The 14981-nt window shown below is 42.7% G+C and overlaps 1 protein-coding gene and 1 non-coding gene across 2 annotated transcripts in view; one reads left to right on the forward strand and one right to left on the reverse strand.

Moving 5' to 3' along the window:
- The window catches only part of LOC126170316 (chordin-like protein 1), a 762532-nt gene that overhangs the window by 403653 nt on the left and 343898 nt on the right, over positions 1-14981 (reverse strand). The window lies entirely within an intron of this gene.
- Positions 10866-10940, forward strand: Trnat-ugu (transfer RNA threonine (anticodon UGU)). Its single transcript has one exon. It is a non-coding gene; the product is annotated as a tRNA-Thr (tRNA).

The raw sequence follows: 14981 nt of genomic DNA on the forward strand, positions 1-14981 counted from the left end.
GGCCTCTATAAAAAGGAAGTTCCACCCACCAAATTATTCTATTTTTCATCAGATTCCTACGATCATCTCCTTGTGGACAGCGATAATGACTTGGATATCAACGCCGCGAGGCAGCCTACGCCTTTCTAGATGAAAAGTTCATCCAAGACATATGCGGGGATGTGTGGGTTGAATGTGTCATAACTGTGCGGCTGATCCCGTCGGAAGTTCGAGTCCTCCCTCGGGCATGGGTGTGTGTGTTTGTCCTTAGGATGCTTTAGGTTAAGTAGTGTGTAAGCTTAGGGACTGATGACCTTAGCAGTTAAGTCCCATAAGCTTTCACACACATTTGAACATTTTTTTGAATGCGCCATACGCCTTATGTGAGAGACACTTAGAATGCGCCGGGGCTGAAAGAGCCATCTAAGTTTGCGATTTGTATACATATATTTTGATTCGATTTTTATGTGAAATGTTTAAATAAACAAGCTGTTGTCTGTAGAGTAATATACTACTTTATAATATTTTACCCAGCTTTGTTACAACATTTGAAAATATTTTTGTGACTGCTGTGGGTAGTATCCATATTTGCACCCCATTTTCGTGATATTTTACAAAGTTTTTTTGTGAATCTTCGAGTTAGAACAGAAATAACTAATATTAATCACTGTCTTTCTTCCTATTACTTAACAAACTTGTTACGAGGATGACTCAAATGAAAACCTTAAAGTTGTAATAACAAATCGAAATTTGACGCTGTTATCCTGTAACTTGGTAAGCGTGCTACAAACAGCGTGCAGAATGACCTGTAGGTGGCAGCATAGTGCAGATGCAGACATACCGTCGCAGTAATCAGTATAAAGATGGCCGCCCCACTTGCGACTTGCACCAGGGAAGAACAGTGTTCTGTTATTCGGTTTTTGCGTAGTGAAGGTGTGAAACCTATTGAAATTCATCGCCTAATGAAAGTTCAGTACGGTGATGCATGTTTGTCACAGCAGCAAGTCTACGAATGGAGTAGGAAGTTCGCAAATTGTGTGACTTCAGTGGAAGATGCTCCTCGTCCATGTCAGGCACAACGGGTTGTGACTCCACAGAACATTGCAGCAGTTGAAGCGATAGTGAAAGAAAACTGCCGAGTAACACTGAATGACATTGCAGCATGTTTATAGATTAGTAATGCGTCAGCACACCACATTGTGCATGATGTGCTCCAATTTCACAAAGTGCCTGCAAGATGGGTGCCACGGCAGCTGACTCCTGAAATGAGAGAACGACGTGTTGATGCTTCGGCGCTTTGAACGAGAAGGTGATGGCTTCCTTGTAAGAATCGTTACTGGTGACGAAACCTGGGTTCACGTCCACCAACTGGAATCGAAGAGAGCGAGCAATGAACGGCGCCATTCCTCATCACCAAAACCAAAGAAGTTTCGAACAGAACCATCAGCAGGGAAGGTTATACTGACACTCTTTTGGGACGAAAAAGACGTCGTTTTGGAGCGTTACATGCCAAGAGGGACCAATTTCACCAGTGCATCATACACAGATCTCTTAAAAAATCATCTGCGGCCTGCAAGCAAATCAAAGCGACGTGGATCGCTGTCAGATGATGTCCTTTTGCAACATGACAATGCAAGGCCCCACACTGCCCGTACAACGGTTGCAACAATCACGGATCTGCATTTTGAGTGACTTCGTCATCCACCATACTCACAAGACCTTGGGACAAGGTCTTGTGAGTATGTTTGGACCACTCAAAGACGCAATGGGAGGAAAGAAGTTCCGTTCTGATGAAGAGGTACGCTACGCGGTGCATGAGTGGTTGCGCGGACCACCAAAAAAACACTTTTCTAAAGGAATTTATGCACTTTGTAAGCGCTGGAGAACTTGCATTGAGCGTGGGGGAGATTATGTTGAAAAGTGATACAGCTTTGTACGACTTCTGCACAGTAAATTATATTTAAAAAATATTTAAGGTTTCCATTTGACTCACTCTCGTATAAGTGAAGGTAAAATATCTAGGAAAGCCAAAGTAGCCGGCCGGGGTGGCAGAGCGGTTCTAGGCGCTACAGTCTGGAACCGCGCGATCGCTACGGTCGCAGGTTCGAATCCTGCCTCGGGCATGGATGTGTGTGACGTCCTTAGGTTAGTTAGGTTTAATTAGTTCTAAGTTCTAGGGGACCGATGACCTTAGAAGTTAAGTCCCATAGTGCTCAGAGCCATTGTTTGAACCAAAGCCAAAGTAGTAGTATTGTAGTATCCATATTTGCACCCCATTTTCGTGCTATTTTACAAGGTTTTTTTGTGAATCTTCGTGTTCGAACACAAATAACTAATATTAATCACTGTGTTTCTTGCTATTACTTAACAAACTTGTTATAAGTGAAGGTAAAATATCTACAAAAGAGAGTGCCCATATTTACAGCTTTTTCTCTACAAAACACGACTTCGAAGTACGACGTCAATAGGTTACCATGATGGCGTAATATTTAGGATTACGAAAAAGGTCTAGAAGTTAAGTTTTTCTGTGTTTAAAAGTAGCGGTAAGCCGACCAACGAACTTAAAGATCACATACTGTATGCCGAAGAAAGGGCAACAAAACACAGAAAATATGCGGGAAACAGTGGCAACGAATGTAAAAACTAAATTGTAACGTAAAGTAAATGGTAATTAAAGAACCTAGTGATGATGGTGATACTATCGCTGAAACTAGTTTGGGAATAAATAAATAAAAAACAAGATGCTTTGCATCAAGGCGAGCCTACAATTCCATCTTGTGGAGTTACAATGTGATTAGAAATTTCAGCTATTTACGTTTCTTTCCCCTGTTATCGGCAATGGAAAGTTTTCCTACCACAGGCATAATAAATAACAAGCAACGAGAATTTCGACCACAAATGCGTAAAACAGCAATTGAAGGACCAATGTTATAAAAGCGAGTTTAGGTAGAACTTTCAATGAGAAATTAAACCAAAAGTTTTAGTACCGTTACGTGAAACAGTGTTTTACAATGCGTGGCAGATCCTGCAGAGGGTCGTGTAGAAACGAAACAGTCTCCATGCTTTTCTTTGTTCACTCTCGCGTGAAGGTAACTTCTTTCAACGATACTTACAACAGAAAATACCGAGAATTCCTTGAACAGTGTTATTTTCATTGGAGAAATTTCGGTTTACGTGGCCGATTCCTCTTTATGAAGGACTCGCGTATTTTTAGAACAGAAATCAATTCTGAGAAGCTTTTGCCGTACAAAGAACTCGTCATAAACGCTGTTAAGTGTGTGTAAGGAAACTGGGGAAAGACCAGTGATGAAAGCAATGGCCATGTGCAATCCATTAGTTCGAGAAGGAAATTATGTGGAAGCCCAGTCTGGGAAGTGGGACAGAATAACGTCATCAAAACAAAGTATCGCATGGAAAACACACACACACACACACACACACACACACACACACACACAATAAAAAAAATTAATGTTTATAATAGTTCCACCTGACTTACGCCATCGTAGCGTTGCCGTCTGCCAATTTTAGTGCCATGTGAAAGAGAACAGTTCGAATTAATGCGCACTTTCTAGTGCCTAGCAGAGTTCTGTCCATCTGTCTGCTTGACTTTCGACGACCCTCCCAGTCGCCCTCTTAATGTGCTGCGAGCTGTGATAGATATTACGTGTATTTACAGCCTGGAATCCAGCCAGATCTCGAAGTTCTGTAACTGGGGCCGCGACCCCAATAGTACTTCCTAACCTGGTTGTAATCCCCAGTACGCATAACAAACACAACTCTGAAAGAGACGGCTTGGTCGTTGTAGAAATATCATGCAGAAAATGGAATCAACAACTCGGCTGAACACCTGGAAGCACACTATTTATCCGAATTATTGTCCTTTGCGTGGCACTCATAGATGCTGACTAATCAACTACTGTGATGGAGGACAGGGGAACTACACTGCTATGGATAACTGAAGAATAAGATCGATACGGTAACATAACAAACTAACTATTCGGTGGAACTGGATGAAGGTGACGAAGCACATCACCAGAGTTCTCCCAGCCGCGCACAGAACGCTTTAGGTCACTTGGGGCAGTTAAAGGAACGGCTAAAAACGATTTGTGTCAATCAGCGAACAGTTACAGTGCACTGTGGTGATGTTCTTCATTACAATGTGGCCAGGTATTCAAGGTCACGCAGGGCAACCCCTGTACAACCCATGCACATTTTGGCATGACGTAATACAGTTACCAAGATTTTGCCATGATGTCATTATTTCTAACAACACACTCGTTGTAACAGATACACTATGATGGCACACACATGCACTAGTAATGTAGAGATGGTGTAATTAGAGATTATCTATCGTGCCGTGGTATTTGTTTAATATATAATTCTGTAAAACACCATATTTGTAGTTAAATATTTCGTTGCAACAATTTGTAATAAGAACATACAGGGATTGTCTGGAAAGTAAACCGAATGATTTTTCTCCTGCCAACACTGACGACTGCTGTGTTATGACTGATGGGGAGAAAAGTTGCGAAAGTGTCCCAAATTTTTGGATAATGTAATAACAGTGGACAAAGCATGGGTTTTTGAAAATGACCATGAATCAAAAAGACAAAATGCAGAGTGGCATATGAAGGTTTTCCCTAAGCCAAAAAAGGCAAGAAAGACGAAATACCAGGTGAAGGCGATGCTCATCGTCTTTTTTGATTCCAGACGCACTGTCTACTCAGGGACAAATTGTCAACAGCCAATTTTAGGTGAAAGTTCTTGAAAGGCTCTGAACCCAGATATTTCACGTCTGGAAGGAGATTAGTGAAAACTGCCATCTCCATCACGACGACCTACCATCTCATACCGGCTTCATTGCTAGCAAGTTCCTCGCAAGACACGGTGTGGCAACGATGCCCCAGCCATCATACAGTCCTGACCTGGCACCAGCAGACTTCTGTTTGTTTCCTCGAATAAAGATAAGCTGAAGTGTGTTTGTAAAGTAGATGCCATGAAAACCACCGCGACGAGGTGTCTCAAGGAGGTTCCTGTCAACGTGTTCCTGGGAGCCTATCAACGCTGGTAGACTCACTGGTGTAATGACGCCCAAGGACTCTATTTTGAAGAATACTATGCATTTGTACTTTTATTTTCAATAATTTGTTCTTTATGGTTTTATTCAACTTATTTTCTGGATATAACCTGTACAATTCTTGTACATTTGCAAATGGACAATGGAAAATTCGAAAAAAATGTGGTAAAATATGGTAAATTAGAGTACTTACATACATATCTGTCTGGGGTGGTCTCTGCATACATCTCGAATAACGAAATTCGTTTATTTGTAATAATATTAAATTTAATTTAGTTATTAAAAATATATTTGCACACTGGTCCTCTCCCTAGACCTAAAGATTAGCGATCCGCTTCGTACTATAATAGGCTACAGCATATCTCGATCCCTTCTCTTCGTCATCCGCAACATAAACATGACATCACGTCGTACACACGTCCGTTAAAGTAACCTACACTCAACAGATAACCCTAAGACAACTCCTAGCAAACAGAACACAGTACGTCATTTTTAACGGAGAGAACAAACATAAAAGTAAGTTCCGATCTACCTCAAGCTGGTGTTACAAGACACTGTGAAACGACCCCTTTCAACAATTTATACACGACTGTGCTTAACCTGACACACAATATTATTTAGCGCAACGCAATCTGACTTTCAAAAATCCCTACAAAAGAATGGCCCTGACTAACATTAACCTATACCTTTCACAAATCACTTACCTCACAAAAATCTTCGTTACTCGAACTATTGCAATACAGCGAGCGCCACTACTGCCAGCTAAATAAAAGATTCAAACTACTGAAGGCACTAACTACTGATAGGGATAGTTAGCAAATGAAAGATTTTAATAGAGAAGAAACTGTATTTACCTTAATATCATCAAAAGTCATAATATATGTAATTTCAAAACTCCGCCATTTCGTTCCACACATCCACCACTGCTGGCGGCTCACCTCTAACTGCGCAACGCTACGCGCTGTTCACATCCAGCTGCCGCTGCCCAACACTACAATGGCAGACAACAATGCAAACTAGCCACAGACTGCACACAGCACAGCCAGTGATTTTCATATAGAGCGCTACGTAACGTTGCCAATAAGAAAACATAAACAGCCTACTTATAACTGCATTTCACAGTGAATATAAATGATTAGGAATGGACATGTGTACGCCAGACGGCGGTACGATGTTTCTGTGCGGATGCACTACAGCGTCCGAACCCTTGCAGGAACACAGTCAGGGTCGAGCAAGTGAAGTAATGGATAGTGGGCATTGCTATAGTATGTAGCGTGCTACATATACGGATCTGGGTCGACGGAGGACGTGCACGGATAGCGTGGCGGTAAAAGTTGCTTTCACAGTGGCACTGGGAACAGTTGCCAGACGCCGTCCCACAGGTTTTCCAATAATTTTTTGTTTGTTTGTGTGTGTGTGTGTGGGGGGGGGGGATGTCATGTAGGTTAGGTTAACATAGAATCAATTCTAAAATGAATTAAGTTTAACATGGGGGGGGGGGGGAGGGGGAGGATCGATGCCTCGACGTTCCTGTGCTTGGAGGCGAGTGCTGCATTGCGGCTTTAGGTATTAAAAAGACGCCGAATGCCGAGTGAGCTACAACTGTGGCAAGCACTGTACACGCTGTCCTCAGTTATCGAAATGACCAGACAAGTTTTTCGGATGTCTGAGAATTAGGGAGAAACGTTCTGTTACACACTCGAGATGACTGATGATGGTCTTGAAACGTAAGATTACGAACACTCAGTTTTTCTGTGTTTATTTGAAGTTGTGCTGAGGTGCGTGAATTAACTTCAATGACGCCATTCAGCAACGTGACAAGCATATAGTTTAGAATAAGAACTCAACTTCTAAAGCACTGAAAAGTGGAAACACAAACACCACATTTGCAAACTACTTCATATAACAGTCACCACCCTAGTTGCATAAACAACAAGACGCAGGAGTAATAATTTGTAGATCGCTGCTGCACACCTACCACAACCCAAAAAAGATCTCCTACAGTGACTACACACTGAATTGGCAAACTGTCATCGGGTATCTCCTAATGCTGTGTCGGGCTATTTTTGACCGGAGTTGTGCAGCGACTCCACGCGGCATGGAGTCATGCTGTCTCAATAACCGTCCATAATTGCGGAAGTGTTGCATGTGCAAGGTTTCGTGCTAGAAGTGACTTCTAGTTTATGTCCCATAAATGTTCGATGGGTAGCCATACCATTCGCTCCAACTGTCGACAATGTCCTTCAAATCAAGCGCGAACGTGGCCCGGTAACATGACGCCTTGTCAACCGCAAAAATTCCATCTTTGAGCTTCCCGGCAGATTAAAACTGTGTGCCGGACCGAGACTCAAACTCGGGACCTTTGCCTTTCGCGGGCAAGTGCTCTACCAACTGAGCTTCCAAAGCACGACTCACGCCCCGCTCACAGCTTTACTTCTGCCAGTACCTCGTCTCTTACCTTCCATACCTTCCAAACTTTACAGAAGCTCTTCTGCGAAACTAATTCCATCTGAAACGTCCCCTTTTGAACATTTATACAAGACCGTGCTTAAACTGACACACAATATTTTTTAGCGCAACGCAATCTGACTTTCAGAAATCCCTACAAAGGAATGGCCCTGACTAACATTAACCTGTACCTTTCACAAATCACTTACCTCACCAAAAATCTTCGTTACTCGAACTACTGCAATACAGCGAGCGCCACTACTGCCAGCTAAATAAAAGATTCAAACTACGGAAGTCACTAACTACTGATAGGGATAGTTAGCAAATGAAAGATTTTAATAGAGAACAAACAATGTATTTACCTTAATAGTCATAATATATATAGCAGTTCATAATATCTAGTATAACAAATTTCAAAACTCCGCCATCTCTCTCCCCACATCCACCACTGCTGGCGGCTCACCTCCAACTGCGCAACGCTACGCGCTGTTCACATCCAGCTGCCCAACACTACAATGGCAGACGACAATGCAACACTACAATGGCAGACGACAATGCAAACTAGCCACAGACTGCACACAGCACAGCCAGTGATTTTCATATAGAGCGCTACGTAACGTTGCCAATAAGAAAACATAAACAGCGTACTTACATAAAGAAAACATAAACAGCCTACTTACACATCTTTGTTTGGGAACATGAAGTCCATTGAAGGCTGCAAATGGTCTCCAAGTAGCCGAACACTACCTTTTCCAGTCAATGGCCGATTCACTTGGACCAGAGGACCCAGTGCACTCTATGTAAACACAACCCTCACCATTATGGAGCAACCACCAGCTTGCACCGTACATTGTTGACAACTTCGGTCCATGGCTTTGTGGGATATACGCCAGAATCGAAACCTACCACCAGTTCTTACCAACTGAAATCGGGACTCGTCTGATCTGGCCACGGTTTTCCAGTCGTCTAGGGTCCAACCGATATGGTGAAGACCCCAGGAGAGGCGCTGCAAGCGATGTCGTGCTGTTAGCAAAGGCAGTCATGTCGGCCTAGGGTCAACCCATTAACGTCAAATTTCGCTGCATTTACTTAACGGATACGTTCTTCGTACGTCCCACGTTGATTTCTGCGGTTATTTCAAGCAGTGTCGCTTGTTCGTGAGCACAGACAACTCGTAAGCAAGCGCCGCTGTTTTCGGTCGTTAACTGAAGGCCGTCGGCCACTGCGTTGTCCTTGGTGAGGGCTAATACCCGAAATGTGGTATTCTCGGTTTACTGTTGACACTGTGGATCTCGGAATATTGGCGGCCACTGTGGCCGTGCGGTTCTAGGCGCTTCAGTCCGGAACCGCGCTGCTGCTACGGTCGCAGGTTCGAATCCTGTCTCGGGCATGGATGTGTGTGATGTCCTTAGCTTAGTTACGTTTAAGTAGTTCTAAGTCTAGTGGACTGATGACCTCAGATGTTAAGTCCCATAGTGCTTAGAGCCATTTGAACCATTTTCGGATTAATGAATTCTCTATTTCTGAAACGTAATGTCCCATATGTCTAACTCCAACTAACATTCAGCGTTCAAAGTCTGTTAATTCCCGCCGTACGGCCATAATAGCGTCGGAAATCTTTTACATGAATCACTTAAGCACAAATGCCAGCTGCGCCAATGCAGTGCCCTTTTAAACCCTGCGTACGCGACACTACCGCCATCTGTGTATGAACATATCGCTATCCCACGACTTTTAGTCACCTCAGTGTAAGCACACCCTTTCCACTTGAACAAATTAGTTTTTGAGGTTAGAATTTATGCCTAAAATTTCCAATATAGATTCCGTGTTCTTGTGGTATCCACTAAACCTGCGATTTCAGTCCACAGATTCCCAACTACATCCCGTTTGTGATACTTTTCATCCTCCGGATGCCACAAACTCACTCTTTCTTGGAATAAATTTTTCAGCTTCTGACAGTCGATACTTCGTGTGTAAGAACGTCGGTCGATCTGACCGAAGAAAACAAAATTTCACCGAGTGTCGACCGAAGTCTCTACGGTCGGACAATGAGATACGCCGCAGTGTGACCGTGCATGTGGTGGTGAACTGATTTGAGAAAATCGGCCGTCTTAGGCCGATGTAGTTTAATATTTTTTTTTGTGGAATCAAAAATTTAAAAACCTCTCTCACACCGGCCTGATCTAGCTTCACTGATCAGCATAGTAAAAACATGCGTATATTAAGGGAATTTTCATTGACAAAGCAGGCTTATCACATTCACACAGTTCAATACTGTTCTATCCTGATTAAATTGAGCTTAACTTAAATTCCATAAGGCAGTGAAGCAATTTCGAAGTCTCGGTGCGACGAAAATTGTCAGTCGATCTCCTGGAAACATTTGTAATAATTATTAACTTTCGGTGATCACATGGGGAAGACCGGAGATCTGCTGGTAAGACCGTGTTAGCCTATTTATTTGAGCATACAAAACGGCAGGTTCGTCCAGTGTAAATCAGACGTTCCCCACTGATCCCGTGCAACACAGCGTAGTAAGCAGACACTGTCAATAACAATCAGTTAAATAATACGCGAACACACTTACTTTAGTTTAGTTCATGTATTAAATTCCCTCTCATACAGAATCTCATCAAGATGGCGACTAGCCCAACAATACATACATATACATCCTCCTTTCACGACTAATCGGCAAGAAGTCCTCATTCTTTTCATAAGAGAAAACATAGATAGCAGAGAAGCTATTCCATGGAGTAAATGGACGCGCCAAGGAATAATTGGGCTTGAAACTACTTTGCATTGATAATCGGTAAGATAAGAAGAGATATTTCGAGATATGTACTGAGTTATATAATTTATAAAATTTCTGAAAATATCGCGGAGACACCGCTGCAAGAGACATAACAGTCGGTCATCGGCAGAATCCGCCGATATCTACTTATATGGATATGATGTCTGTTCTTTTGGACATGTCCGAAAGGACAGACACCATGGATGACCTGCAGCCGTCTAGAACGAAATTAGAATTATATATTAATAGCTTGAGCTGCTGACGGGCGTTGATATATATCAACGGGGACAGGTGAAAATGTGTGCCCCGACCGGGACTCGAACCAGGGATCTCCTGCTTACATGGCAGACGCTCAATCCATCTGAGTCACTGAGGGCACATGATCTTCTTCTTCTGTGCGGATGCACACATATCACTCGATATCTTACGGGACTTGGTAAGAATGGCCTCCACGAGTAGTGAGTGTTGGGGTGGGACACTACGAATGTAGTGTGTGGACATACAAGGTGAGAATGTGGGTCTCGCGGGAGGCGTGCGCGAGATAGTCCCTGCAGTCGGACTATCCTCTGTGCCCTCGGTGGCTCAGATGGATAGAGCGTCTGCCATGTAAGCAGGAGATCGCGGGTTCGAGTCCCGGTCGGGGCACACTTTTTCATCTGCCCCATCGATATACGCCAACGCCCATGCCACACTGCAGCTAAATGTCTAAGATTTCTTTTGTCATAAATATAAATGACCTAGAGGATAATGGTGGAAGGCTTTTCACAGATGATGCTTTTGTATACAGGGACGTCCCAACGCTAGAAAATTTTAGCCAGACGCAGAAAGACCTGCAGGCGATCGGCACGCACGGATTGACAGTTGACTGTCAACACATGCAAATGCAACATATTGCGAATAAATGGGCAGACAGACCCACGATTACACGATTGCAGAACAATCACTGGAAGCAGTCACGTCGTTAAATAGACAAAACATCCAATAGTAAGCGAACGGGGCGATTCGAAGTGACACAAAAAACGAAGCGCATGTAAGGCAGTTGTCAGACAGGTTAGTTGGCAGAATTCGCCGGAACTGTGATCCACCACAAAGGAGGTAGCTCATAACATCATCGTTCTGACAATATTTTAATACTGCTGGCTAGTGTGCGAACCGAATCAGATAGGATTGATAGAGGAAATAGAGTATCCAAAGAAGAGCAGCACATTCCGTTACAGGGTCGTTTAGCACATGCGAAGATGGTCAGTCAACATCAGTAGCGAACATTACAAGACGAGCTTTCTGTATCAAGGTTTGGTTTACTTTTAAAATTTCGACAGCGTACGTTCCCAGAAGACTAAAGCAATAGATTGCTTCCTCTTAGGTCTATTTGGCGAAAATAATATGGAGATACGATAGACACTATCTCACACGGAGGTTTATCATCAATTGAGGCGTTGAGATCAAAAATAGGACTTGTCATCATTTTTGGGGTATTTGAGTTATTACTGTAGTTGTTATTTTCGCGCGATTCCGCATTTGTTGGTCCTAAATGGGACTTGTTTAGGGATTTTTCCCCCTGTGTAAACCAGTGTTGAAATTTCGTTTCGTGCAGAAAGATGACTTTTCAGAGAGACAAGTCTCCATGTTGCACGAAAGAACTTGAGAGGTGATGACGGCACTCTAGCGGGATGCAGTTAACACCTGAGAGATTTCAAAATGGCTTTGATGATGTAAATCGTCTCTGGACCCATCTGTAGGATCCATGAATTCGAAAGGAAGAAACGACGCCTTGAACTGTGAGAGGGAAATGTGATTACACAAAGAAAGTCATGGATTTAGAGCAGATCAACTAGAAAGAAAATATTGTTGCTAAAATGGAAACAAATGCGTATTACACGTAAATTATCATACAATGTTCATTATTTGTATGCTCTGTGCATATTATAATAGTAGAAGCAAGTTGTGTAGAAACATTATACTGAAGTGTGATTATAATTGGGCTGTTACACAACAGGAAATATCTGAGAACACTGTTCAGTGATAATGCATCTCTCTTTCACCCAGTAGCAGTGAAATGGTGAAATAAGAATTTCCTCTGGTTAAGACTGGGATAGTCCATCATTTTCATAATGTGCCGAGGTCGTAAATCGACGTAATTCCTTTTAAACATGAGAAACTACAGGATGTTTCATGCGTGCCTGACATTATCAAATGGTTCAAATGGCTCTGAGCACTATGGGACTCAACATCTTAGGTCATAAGTCCCCTAGAACTTAGAACTACTTAAACCTAACTAACCTAAGGACATCACACACACCCATGCCCGAGGCAGGATTCGAACCTGCGACCGTAGCAGTCCCGCGGTACCGGAGTGCAGCGCCAGAACCGCTAGACCGCCTGACATTATCCCTTTGTAGTTTCGTGAGTATTTTGATGAAGTGACTGGTGGAGAGGAATTCGGAATTGAAATTATAGATAGTGATAGAGAGTGACAAGTTTATGAACATGTGTATCTGTCAAAATAAACAGGGTTGTTTAATAAGTTAAAAAAATGTGGACTTAGCTCTCCCAGTTATAATTCAAGGCATTAAAAAGAGGATTGACTTCCATTATATACAGAGGGGTCCAAAAATAGTATCCACTGTTTAAAAGTCCATAACTTGCAAACTAATTGACGGAGTTGTCTCATTTTTTGTGAAAGTGTAGCTTAAAGTCCAACTTAAAGGTATCACTGTAAGTGTTCGAAATGGTCACTATTAACATCCACACACAAACGATGCCGCCGAACTGCAGCACGAACTACTGACTGCAACGTGTTCAGTTGGATATTTGTACATGAATATACGGTGGATTCTCGAAGTTCATCCAATGTGCGTTGCTTTTGTCGATAAACGACTTCCTTTAGTGTTCCCCACAGGTAAAAGTCCACGGGAGTTAGGTCTCGGGAACGTGGTGGATACTCCACAGCACCTCTACGGCCTAACATGATTTTGGTAGTGGGCTGGGGCACCATCTTGTTGAAAGTAAACTCTTTCGACTCCATACAAGTCTCGGATGGCAGGTAAAATGGATGTCTGAAGCTTCTGAAGGCACACCTCATCGGTAACTGTGCCGTCAAAGAAGAATGGCCCAATCAAACCCCGGTAAGACAACCCACACCACACATTTACTCCTGGCAAATTCATGGCTTTGTCTACATGGACGTGCGGATTTTCGGCGGCCCAGTAGATGCAATTGTGGCGATTTACTGTACCACTGAGTTTGAACTGTGCCTCATCAGACCACACAATCATCTCTGCAAACTCTTCATCGTTGCGCACCATGTTAGTATGCCACTCGCAGTACTCCATTCTACGATCTGGGTCGTCCTCGTTCATTGCGTGTAGCAATCGTGGGATGTAGCACTTCCACTTTGCTGTCTTCGAAATTTGCCGAACACTTGAGCGACTCACTCCAGTTTCACGGGCACACTGTCTCACAGACTTCTGTGGTGAGCGAGTGAATTGTTTTAATCCACGACGGGAGTTAGCTGGACTTGTTACTCTTACAGGTCATTGTTTGTGTACGTTTCGGCTTCAGATTTGTCTCGAATGCGACGAATCTTTGAATGTGTCGGTGGCTCTGTTTGATACTCATTTCGCCATTGTCGTTGAACCTCATTAATGTTTTCGTACTTAAAATACCACTTCAAAACTGACTTCCTTTCATCGAATGTAAGCCTTGGCGCCAGCCATGTTTATTCGAGTAACTAGGTGCAACTAAGAACAAAACACTATCTGGCGACTGTCATCTGACAAAACAAAACAACGCAATACAACGCTTCTGTGGCGACTGCCGCAACTACAAACTATTACACTACCAAAGATGAGATAACTCGCGTCAATTAGTTTCCAGTTATGGACTTTTAAACAGTGGATACATTTTTTGGACCCCTCTGTATATATTGTTTAATTACGAATGGCACAAATAATAGGAATGTGTGTGGACATATTGAAATGATTAAAATTAATATTTTTCTTGAAAATATGCAATTCTTTTAATTACACGATATTTATGATAAAATGAGAGTTGTTTCAATCAAAAAGGGGCTATGCCAGTCATTTTCTACTACCGTTTTCTGTTATTTGTCGTTATTCTATTGCTACAGATGTTGGTATAAGATTGTATTCTTGTTCATGAGCATGTGGGAGTAACTGTAAGATTTAGGAATAACACTATTCAAGTTTTTTTCAATATATCTCTACTGTTAAGTTTTGATCTCAACGCCTCAGTTGTTCTTCCCGTGGACTATTCGCGACTGCAACATGCAAGGAGGGGAGTAACGATGGTATACACCCATCTGGTGGCTTGCGGAGCCGAGATGCAGATGTAGATGTAGAAAGGTGTAATCGTGCGCTAAGGAAGTCAACCTCCACAAGTGGACAGCTGAACCTACCCGCAGTCGACGTACCATAACTATGCGTATGTAGATTTGTAGTTAAGCTGTCAACGTCGCACGAAAAGTCATACACCAGGTAAAGAATTACTTTATTATTTGTTTACAGTAATTGCAGATCTACGTATGCTCAATAGAATGGTCGCTAGCTTCCTACTTGGCTTTATGTCACACTTTTAATACCGTAAGTTTCTTTTTTTCTTCTGCTTACGGGGCGAATGACCACATAGTGGTATCGGATAATGCTGTATGTTTCGGTAGAGGTCTGA

This window comes from Schistocerca cancellata, chromosome 1, assembly GCF_023864275.1.
Source record: "Schistocerca cancellata isolate TAMUIC-IGC-003103 chromosome 1, iqSchCanc2.1, whole genome shotgun sequence".
Lineage (NCBI taxonomy): Eukaryota > Metazoa > Arthropoda > Insecta > Orthoptera > Acrididae > Schistocerca > Schistocerca cancellata.